The sequence below is a fragment of the Eucyclogobius newberryi genome, unplaced genomic scaffold (assembly GCF_026437365.1).
Source record: "Eucyclogobius newberryi isolate DKJ021-1_F unplaced genomic scaffold, fEucNew1.0.hap1 SCAF_19, whole genome shotgun sequence".
NCBI lineage: Eukaryota > Metazoa > Chordata > Actinopteri > Gobiiformes > Gobiidae > Eucyclogobius > Eucyclogobius newberryi.
Window position 1 is genome coordinate 28,039,062 of NW_027315823.1, and position 11,199 is coordinate 28,050,260.

An 11,199-nucleotide genomic window follows, 5' to 3' on the forward strand; every position below is an offset into this window, starting at 1 on the left:
CCAATATATTTTAAAAGCTTGCGTGAGTAACTTGCGTGTAACTTGATTAGACAGCTGATTAAAAAAAACATGATTCAAGACGTTCCGGTGAATTAACGGGAGCTGTGTGGCCAGGAAAGGAAGCAACAGCCGCTTAAAAGTACTTTAAACAAACGCACTTACTTGCAATTAGGTGATCCGTGAACTCACTGGACAGTAAAGTGGAGTTTTTTGAAGTCGGGCCAATTGAATAAACTTTAAATAAACTTTCTAGTAACGAGAGTTGGTTCTGTCGAAGGATAAAGTAGCAGCGGTCCGTTGTGAGTGTTGATAGGACTGGTGAGACTCACACACGTCTCCAGCGCTGGGAGTCGAGGGGGCGTGGTCTACGTCTTGCTCGGATGGGGAGGGGCGGGACGCTCGAAAGCAGAAGGGATCGAGTGACTTCAGCAGCATAAGCCTTCCTCTTGTCCCGACTGGAAACTGTGTCAACAACACAAAGAGAAAGCCATTGAGAAATTCCTCCTGCTTTATCCTCTTATCGGCGCCCTAATTGAGGCGATTGTGTGCGAAGTGACAGCGGAAGAACGACGACTGGGACGGAGGAGGAAGAATGGGGGGGAACTTTAATAGTTGGGGAAGGTTGCATTTCAAAAGGTGTGCGGTGTGACTTTTCTAATGGAAGGTTCGCCACCAGCTTGTGTCCATGGAGATGTTACTGCTTTGCACAGTATTGCTCTTACAGGCAGCCTACTCTCCACAGATCTGACCTGTAACTTGGCCTGATTGAGTTTAATGCCCTAGTGTGAAATCGATTGACAAATAATAACAACTTTAGTAATGGAATAATCATTATCTGGTCGGTACAGGTGTCAACCATGTGCCGAGAGGTTTTACGACTCATTTTGTTGACTACTCCAGGGGTGTCCAGACTATGGCCCAGGGGCCAAATGTGGTCGTCAGACCAATTTCTGTTGGTCCTCACGCTTCCTGTTAATATGGTCCAGATAAAAAACAAAAGTAAACAAACATTTTGACATTATACATTTCTAATTTCAAATGCAAAAATGTAGTTCACTTATGTAGTTCATGTAGTCTGTGGCCCACCGCTCCGTACATGTTTCAAAATGCGTCTGTTGGTGAAAAAAAAACCGACCAACTCTAAAAAGATGCCCTCGAGTGCAGTTTTTTTTTTAGCTTAATCTCAGTCAAATCATGTTCACAAGCCTTTCACAATCAATCTAAACTAATCAATCAAAAGAATAACTGGCAGATTATTTGATTACCAAAACAATCGTTAGTTGCAGTAATATTATCTCAGGGACAAGCGGTTGTTACATAAGGCACCTTTGACTTGACTTTATCACAGCTATTGTTTGACAATTTGTTTGTTCAACTCTAAACCCACAAACATACAACTGAGTCTATTACAAAATAATCTGCGAAAACACATTTTGTAAGTTCCTCACAACTATGACACTATGACACTTACATAGATACCGATTGACCACAAAACACTGAACGCCATCTTCCCTTCATTTAACAGCACCCAGTTGAAGCTGCTGTGGTGTCATTGAGCAAAACACTTCACTTACACCAAAGCCATTTTTCTATTTGAACGTGATCATGTAAATCCAAATATTGTCCTCACAACAGTCTTTCCTTGTGTCCATCTTTAGAATAAACTGAGTATTTACTGTCAAAGTGACGGCGGTGAAGACTTCATTTGTGCAATATTACTTCAATATAATCTGGTGTCTTTTTAAAGCCCTCGTCCCGCCGCCCTGTCTCCCACACTCTGCCGCTGTCGAGCTAAGAGCGGCTGCTGCCTCAGAATCTGGGCTGGTCTGAGTGATTTACAGACGCAGAGGCCGCACCTGCTGCTCTCCGCGTTTACTGGGAATTCGCAATATTCCTTTGGCTTTCCGGGAATGTGCGTCTTGCTCGGACGCCCCCGAAACGTCCCGGGACAGAGCGACGACGAGGAGCAGGCCACCAATCAGAGCACCTCAGGACCCGGCACCAGGGAGATGTTTACAAGAGGCACGGCATTTAGTTTGGGGAGCGGCGAAAATGTGAGAGACGAGGCGACGTGTTTATGAGAGATCAGCGGGGCATAGAAACCAGGATTATCAAGGGAAAGAGAGAACGAGCCATTTACGAATATTATTTAGGGAGATAAATAATATGGGAGATATAAAAAGGACAAAAGTGAGAATATATATATAGTCCATATTATAAACTATTAAAAACTAGGGGACCTAGTATAAGACCACATAACAATAAAGAACCTAGGATTATTTTAGTTGAAAATCAAATTTTATAGTGTTTTTCTATAATCTTCATTCAAAAATCGGTATGGAGTCTTTTCCTAGTCAAAATCAAGTGATAGAGCCATTTTGTAGTCGACTAGTCAAATGAACATTTTAACCAAAATAAAGGCTGAAATATTGTGATTGATGGCCTCTAGATTGAGAGTAATTAGAAATAAAAGTGTATATTCAATGGATATTACTAAATGTTAATTATTTTAAGACACTTGAATTAATATTGCCGCAGTCTCTGCTCTGAAAAGTTATTTTTGGAAGTGTTTTAGAGTCGGTATACTGCAACGATAACGATGATCAAAATACGATTCGTTTTTATAGTCAACTAGTCATGATTTCTTGATTAATCGTTGTAGCCCTATATTTCTGAGCATTTAAAGCACCTATAATTAACTAAATGCAGGACGTTTCAAACATTCAAGGCCATACTGTAGAACATTATAGGCAAAGAAACTCCATGGAGCAGGTAATGCATCCTCCACCACAAAAGTGGCACAGCGCACTTTTAGTTCTCTTTTTCACATTATGTTTATAGATATTTTTGTGTTCTTATGACACATAATAGAGAATATACGCTTCAGCGATCCATAAATCAACAGCTCGTTCGGACCACCCTAGTCTTCTTAATAAATGGGCCATAAACATTTGGCCGGTCTCCCTCCCCCTCCATCACAGTCTGTAGTAAAGACAGTGTTTAGGCTCTTCCTCTGAGGCTCATGTAAACGTCCCGTCTCTGGATGTCAGCGTTAGTTTGTGTAAAAAACTGTCCCAAAGAGAAGGGGCTTTGTGTGGGAGAGCAGCTGCCCAAACATTCTTCACATGCCCCTGAGTGCTTGAACCAGGAGTGACAGGTGGCTCACTGCTGCCCCTCTGTGGAAACACAAACGAAGGAAACGGGCCGGAAACTGATGCTACTTTTAGGGTTAATTACAGAGAGTCTTAGCAGCCGTTAAACTAGAACTAATTATAGAAGTTACACAATAGAGGGGAGCAATTCTGATCATAATGTTACAATATAAATTTGTATATGAAGTGACTGTAAAGATGGTTTCATTCCAAATAAAGCACTGGAAATATTTAACACTAACATCCCAGTTGTCTTCAAAACCAGGTATAAAACTCCTCCAATGGAAACAACAGATGGATATGTTTAGTAACTTTTGACAGCAGGAAAAAAACCATTCACAAAGAAATGTATGTCGTAAAATTAACCAACTGTCAAGGACTGTATTTATATAACAATGGGCATTCATGAAGTGGAAACAATTATTATTAGAGTTAATTTGAAAATGGACTTATTAATCTTTGGTATAAGTGGAACTGATATGCAGAGACTATCGAGATGATTTAGCTATACTTCTGCTTTGCTGTTCCTTCGCTTTGTTCTTTTAAGTTTATAAATAAAATGAATAAAATAAATTTGATTAAATACAATCTAAATAAACCAAAATGACAAACAACCCTTCATTGAGACAAGCTGTTAACATCTGATCCATAAACGGAGACATGTGTAACAATTATTTTAGAAGTACCGGTAGACCAGTCAGTGATTATTTTTTTCTGATTATTCGACAACAATTATTCCCGCATTGACACTTTAAAATACATTATAATAATCAAATAGAAGTTGAAATATGGTAACTGAAGGCTTCAAAAATGCAACATTTTGTAATAAATGTTTTTTTAATATCTTTTTTTTTTATGGGTTTGAGTCTGTACAGTGAAAGTGGTTCCGTTACGTGGTCCGGTTACGTGGTCCGGTTACGTGGTCCGGTTACGTGGTCTGGTTACGTGGTCCGGTTACTTACTTGGCCGGTCCTGCCGGCTCAGTTACTTGGCCTGCCCAGTTACTTGGACCAATATCTCAGTCAGGCTTTTGCTCATTTGTTTGAGGTTCTAGACTGACACAGCGAGTCTGCAGGTAGTGCTGGGCGAGGTGATCGCTGTGACATAGATGAACATAGATGCAGTGAATCATAGGGAGTGTTTAAATTGAGTCGTCTCGCAGACAAACCAGGCGACAGCAGCTGAGGGAGGAGGGGGGGGAAAAAATTCAATGTCTTTAGATGCAAAAAGTGTTGTTTTGAGCTCAATCTGACAAAAATCCTAGGACAAGTACAATTTTGGGGGGAAAAAAGTAAAACGTGGCGGTGCCACTTTGATTCAACATGGCTGACTTCCTGTTTATCATAGAGCAATGCTGCCAGGTGTGTTTTACTCGTCAAAGGTCAGAGGTCAAAGGTAGCTCTATCACTGTCCCAAGTCTCATGTGCCTAGGCCAAAGATTAAGCGTTTCATGTTTCTTCTTTTTTGAACTACTCGGCACTGTTGTGACGGGCGTTCTCCCAACCTCCATTTTATTGGAGTTTGGGCCGAGCCGATCGCGTCTATGTCTCCATGTGTGACATTCATCAATGTTCAGGGGGTCAAAAATGCCAAAAGTTGTGGCAAACGACCGCCGCCTCCCCCGCGCGACCGCCGCTTTCCCGCGCGACCGCCGCTTTCCCGCGCGACCGCCGCTTTCCCGCGCGACCGCCGCTTTCCCGCGCGACCGCCGCTTTCCCGCGCGACCGCCGCCTTCCCGTCCATTTTCTGCAGCATTTTGCGGGATATCAGACGAAGCTCAGTAATTCACCGTTGATGATTGCTTAGTTTTGCGATTCAAATAGTAGTTTGTCCTGACAAATTGCAAGATTGAGCAGGGAGAAAGAGAGCCTCGGTGACCCGCAACTTTTCATTGATGTTCAGGGGGTCAAAAATACCCGAGTTGTGGCAGAAAGAATAAAGTCTAAAGAATAAAGCCAAAAGAATAAGAATTCTAATGCTAAGACTGCGGCACAAATGTCAAAAATGCCAGAGTTGTGGCAAAATGACCATGCAAGTAGTACTAGTAGTAGTACTAGTACTACTACTAGTACTACTAGTACTAGTAGTACTAGTAGTACTAGTACTAGTAGTACTACTAGTACTAGTACTAGTAGTACTACTAGTACTAGTAGTACTAGTACTAGTACTAGGTTGATTCATTTCTCCCTGTGGCCCTCAGAGGCAACTGTTGTTGTGATTTTGGGCCTGATGGATGATGATGACGATGACGATGATGAAGAAGAAGAAGAAGAAGAAGAATGGCAAGAACAAAGACTAGTCGCATTCCAATCCATGGAATGGCTCAAGCCAATAATCATTAAATCGCAATGTTTATTCTCACATATAATGGCCGTCAGTCCTCTATCCACCCATGTCACAGCACTGCAGTTGCTGTCATACATTGTTGTGTTGTGCAAGTACCCGCCGAGCTCTCGAGATAATGAGGTCTGACGTAGCGGTGTCGTCAGACCGCTCACCTGCGGCGCATTCACCTCCTTAAATCATCTCAAAACACACCTAATATGACGACATCTTGTCCAAACACAGACAAGTTACCCCCCGCCCGTGGATTGGGCCGGTCCCAGTCAAGTTTTCAACCAAACTTGGTAAAATAAAAGTTTGGGCCATAAACAAGATTTATTTGCAGTCACGTGAAGCGTACTCGTTCCTCTTTTGTTCATATCCATCAGGCCCTGTCAGTCTCTTGTAAAGGCGCAGCTTCTGTTTTGACTTGCAGAGTTCAGTACAGTATTTTATTGCACGGTTCTTGTATTCTTAAAACATTTTTTCTTCTAGGAGATTCAACCAAGTGGATTCCAAACTGTGGGAACCCGAAAAAACATGCACAACAAGGCGGTCATGTCAGGGTTGCAGAGGATTAAACCCAATAACATTTACCCAAAAAGCAAAATCTGTCAGAACTCTGCCCCAAACCACATGACTTTACAACAGCGCTGCTCTGGTCAAGTTTGCATGAAAGTCAACTGCAGAGAATACTTTATTAGGGACAGTCAACCTGAACTTAACTCAAAAACAATAAACTAAATAAAAGCAACTCCAGACAACACGATGCGGCTCACATGAACAGTCGTTGCACTTTCCCTGCACTTCGTCTTGTTCCTGTCTAAATTTAACCTTGGTGATGCCTCGAGCTTCTAATTTAAATGATGGACATGTGAAATGAGTGCTCCGCGCGGCCCGGTAACAGCGCATTTGGAGCGAGTGATGTGGCACGGACAAATTACAGGCTTTTGAGCTTTGGTGATAAGCTTTACTGCAACCGAGGCCTCAAAGCTCAGAGTAGCCTTCAAGACACCAACAACCAGGCACGGGACTTTTATTACTATTTTTTTCTGTTGAAGTTGTCAAATCAATTCATTTTTATTTATTTTTTTAAACTACGGTTCTATAAATCCTAGCTGCGCCTCTGTCCCCCAGAATCCAGTGCACCGCCTTCACTAGAATCTACTTTTCTATGGGAGAAATTTAAAACATTTAAAAAAAGTTTCTCCTTTGACTTAGCTTTGATTTGACCTGCTCAATTTGATAGAAAGATTGTTTGGCTCATAATTGAATTCGCAATTTTTCAAACAATTACTTCTTTACAGAAATATTAACCTGTAGAGAAGGCATGTCCCTAATAGATTTTAGTAGTCATGTTTTGTGACTTACAGTAGTGGCTTTTGCACAATTTTAAATGTGATTAACTGCTCAGCCCTAGTGTTGATTAAGTCAAGTCTACAAGTCTACGAGCAAGACCATTCCTAAGTCTCTGTAATTCTCTGTCAACAAGTCTAAAGTAGAAATACAAACTTGTAATTATGCTCAAATGTGGGAAAGATGTGGTTTGATGTTTACGATGATATTTGTAGCTCTAACAGAAATACTTTAGTGTTTATTAATTAGGTTTGAGTCCTTTAACTGTGAACCCCAGCTCCTGCCCACAGCGGGTCACTGAGGTCTGGGAGGTTAAGCCTCGTTAGTCCCCTTTACCCTGGTCAGGGCACAAGAATGTGAGGCTGCAGTTGATTGCACCGCAATGACAAACCAGCCATTTAACAAGAGGAAGTGAGTGACCAACAACAAACCCTATTTTAACAATGCATAATTGGTTAGACAATGTTAGTGGTGTGGATGAATGTGCACAGATTATTTTACTGTATTCTAGTGTCGTTTTAAAGGAAAGCGGATGTTGCCAGGTCACAACTTCTCCATTGTTACTTATTTTACTGTAATTTATTGATGGGTAATATCACATCTTTCTCCTCTGTATGACAAACCAACCCTAGAATTAAATGTAAAAAGGGCAGGCCTATAGAGAGAGTATGATATGCATATTTGCTTAGGGATAATCAAACTATCTATTTTTCTAGAACACTACAAGGTACATCATAAAACGTTATGATGACAGGAATTTAATTTTTATTGTTTTTATCATTATTATCATTGGGAGGATGGGAAACTTTCTTTTCTTCCAGAGAACATGTTGATTTGTATGGGATGTTCAACCCTATGGCAACCTCCTTGGAGACAAGCATGTGACTAAACCAAGTATTTTGGCAATAAAACTTAAACTGAATACATTAAAAGATAGATTATACTATGCAACACTCCTCCGGGCATACGTGCACCTTGATCAGTAGTGACCACGGTCATCGCTTGGGGGGAAAAAAGTTCTGCACCATTGAACTGTACGTAAAGTTTTCCAAACTTTGCAAACGTTTATGTTTGTTGTAATATCTAACCCCGAGTGTATGTGTAGAACAAATACAGACAAACAATATGCATGTAACGTAACATATTTTTAGATCACCATAGGAGAGTTTTGCTTACTTCTCGTGCCTCAGAGGCTAGTTAGCAGCTAGCATCGTGCTGTTCGCGTCTGTATCCAAACTCTCCATCGGGCTCGTCCACTTTCTCTTTTCCCAGATTTGAGCTCGAGGTTTGTCTTGATTTTGTAGATTATCTCCGCTGAAAAACACCAACGCCCGCTCCCGGAAAGTCGTTTTTTGAGACAGCTCTTTAAATCTGCCGGAAAAAAGTCTTCATCGTGAGTTTTTTAGGCACAAATAACTTTTTTCTTGAGGGCTGAAGCCCAGCGTGAGCGCAGCCGAGAACCAGCGCCCGTGCTCCGCTACAAGCATCACGTAATATGCGCAGGTACACGCGAGAGCTTTAGTTGGTTTACGTAATCTCCATAGCAACCGCTTCTAACTGCGCGGGTGTCGATCAATTTATTTTCATTATTGCATTATTTATTGTGTTATTAGCTAGATTAATGATACGGTTTGTAATGATTTATATTTTGTATTAGATTTATTTACTAGCAATTATTTTAAAAAAGAAATGTGAGGATGTTTAGAGAAATAGCTGCACAGGTAACAGTTTTCAATTATGTTACACGTTACTCTTTGTATATGTAATTTTAGTATCTGTATGATTGATGTGTAAATTGTAGATGTTTTCTGTCCTGACCATTATGTTCTTCTCCACTAGAGGCCAGCAAAGTACTTCTATCGATCACCACCAGCTAACGTTAGCCAAAATGCTAGACAAAAGGTAAAGTTATCAACAATCACTTAACGCCCCAGAAAGTAACCTTTTTGACAAAAACTACTGACTAAATTATTGGCTCGAGCAATTCCATGAAATGGAATGCGATGAGTCTTTGTTCTTGTCTGGTTTCTTCTTGTTATTATTATTCATGGTCATTTTGCCACAACTCGGGCATTTTTGACCCCCTGAACATTGATGAATGTCACACATGGAGACATAGACGCGATCGGCTCGGCCCGAACTCCAATAAAATGGAGGTTGGGAGAACGCCCGTCGCAACAATGCCGAGTAGTTCAAAAAAGAAAAAACATGAAACTCTTAATCTTTGGCCTAGGCACATGAAACTTGGGACAGTGATAGAGCTACCTTTGACCTCTGACCTTTGAGGAGTAAAACACACCTGGCAGCATCGCTCTATGATAAACAGGAAGTCAGCCATGTTGAATCAAATTGGCCGCCACGTTTGACTTTTTTCTTTCAAAATCGTTCTTGTCCTAGGTTTAACTGTCTATTTCCATGGAATCATTGGTGACATGCTGATGATAAGTTTCTACATTAACACTTCACATTTCAGAATCAGAATCAGAAAGAGGTTTATTGCCAATGTCTGTGAACAGAATTCATAAACTAGGAATTTGCATTGACATTAAGGTGCAACATACAACAATGAATAACAATAGGAGAAAAATATTTATAAAAAAGTCATGTATACAATTTAACATTTACAAATGAAATAACTTGATCTGAATATATACACAATTTACATATGGTAAGAACAGTGCAAAAAAAACAATAACAGTTAAAGTGGCAGGTGTTAAGTGTTCGTGAGTCCAATGTCCACATTTGCACCTCCTGTGCTCAGTCTGGAGCCCTGTCTCCTCCGGTGCTCAGTCTGGAGCTCTGTCTCCTCTGGTGCTCAGTCTGGAGCCCTGTCTCCTCTGGTGCTCAGTCTGGAGCCCTGTCTCCACCGGTGCTCAATTTGGAGCTCTGTCTCCTCCGGTGCTCAGTCTGGAGCCCTGTCTCCTCCGGTGCTCAGTCTGGAGCCCTGTCTCCTCTGGTGCTCAGTCTGGAGCCCTGTCTCCTCTGGTGCTCAGTCTGGAGCCCTGTCTCCTCCGGTGCTCAGTCTGGAGCCCTGTCTCCACCGGTGCTCAGTCTGGAGCCCTGTCTCCTCCGGTGCTCAGTCTGGAGCCCTGTCTCCACCGGTGCTCAGTCTGGAGCCCTGTCTCCACCGGTGCTCAGTCTGGAGCCCTGTCTCCTCTGCTGCTCAGTCTGGAGCCCTGTCTCCACCGGTGCTCAGTCTGGAGCCCTGTCTCCTCCGGTGCTCAGTCTGGAGCCCTGTCTCCACCGGTGCTCAGTCTGGAGCCCTGTCTCCACCGGTGCTCAGTCTGGAGCCCTGTCTCCTCTGCTGCTCAGTCTGGAGCCCTGTCTCCACCGGTGCTCAGTCTGGAGCCCTGTCTCCTCCGGTGCTCAGTCTGGAGACCTGTCTCTTGCTTTTAAACCCAGCTTTTCAACAGAAATGTGTAAAGTGTCTACAAATGTGCTGTGAGCTGGAATAAATTCTGGCGACAAAACTACTGTTTTTCACAGTTTAAAGGTGTTGGAAGCCTTCAGAGAGATACTGATGTGTGGAAACAGTTTAAGTCATCGTGAGGTGAGAGCCAAGGGCACATCTTTCACTCTGACTGTGCTGTAATCTCATGAACTGGCATTTGCAATGATCTAAAAACTGCTTACATCAAGCACTGCCTTACAGAGGACAAATCAAGCAGTTTTTAGTAGGTTTAACTGTCTATTTCCATGGAATCATTGGTGACGCTGATGATGATGGTGATGATTGTGGCCCTCAGAGGCAACTGTTGTTGTGATTTTGGGCCTTACAAAAATAAATTGATTTGATTTGATTTGATTTGATGCTGATGATAATTTTCTACATTAACACTTCACATTTCAGAATCAGAATCAGAAAGAGGTTTATTGCCAATGTCTGTGAACAGAATTCATAAACTAGGAATTTGCATTGACATTAAGGTGCAACATACAACAATGAATGAATAGGAGAAAAGTATATCAAAAAAGTCATACAATTTAGCATTTACAAATGAAATAACTTGATCTGAATATATACAGAATTTACAGATGGTAAGAGCAGTGCAAAAAAACAAATAACAGTTAAAGTGGCAGGTGTTAAGTGTTCATGAGTCCAACGGCAGAGGGAAAGAAACTGTCCCCTCCGGTGCTCAGTCTAGAGCCCTGTCTTTTCTGGTGCTCAGTCTTGAGCCCTGTCTCCTCTGGTGCTCAGTCTGGAGCCCTGTCTCCCCCGGTGCTCAGTCTGGAGCCCTGTCTCCTCTGGTGCTCAGTCTGGAGCCCTGTCTCCTCCGGTGCTCAGTCTGGGGCCCTGTCTCCCCCGGTGCTCAGTCTGGAGCCCTATCTCCTCTGGTGCTCAGTCTGGAGCCCTGTCTCCTCAGGTGCT

At 42.2% G+C, this 11,199-nt stretch overlaps 1 protein-coding gene across 2 annotated transcripts in view; it reads right to left on the reverse strand.

Annotated features, from left to right (window-relative positions):
- The window catches only part of inavab (innate immunity activator b), a 39,021-nt gene extending 30,744 nt beyond the window's left edge, over nt 1-8,277 (reverse strand). Inside the window, exons 1-2 of one of the 2 annotated variants that reach the window (XM_072452568.1) lie at nt 8,007-8,277; nt 163-462 (exon numbers count right to left, since the gene is read on the reverse strand). The gene's annotated coding sequence lies outside the window, so the exon portion shown is untranslated. The remainder of the gene's footprint in view (nt 1-162; nt 463-8,006) is intronic. The other variant, XM_072452569.1, reaches the window with a different exon arrangement.
- Between the last annotated feature and the right edge of the window lie 2,922 nt (nt 8,278-11,199).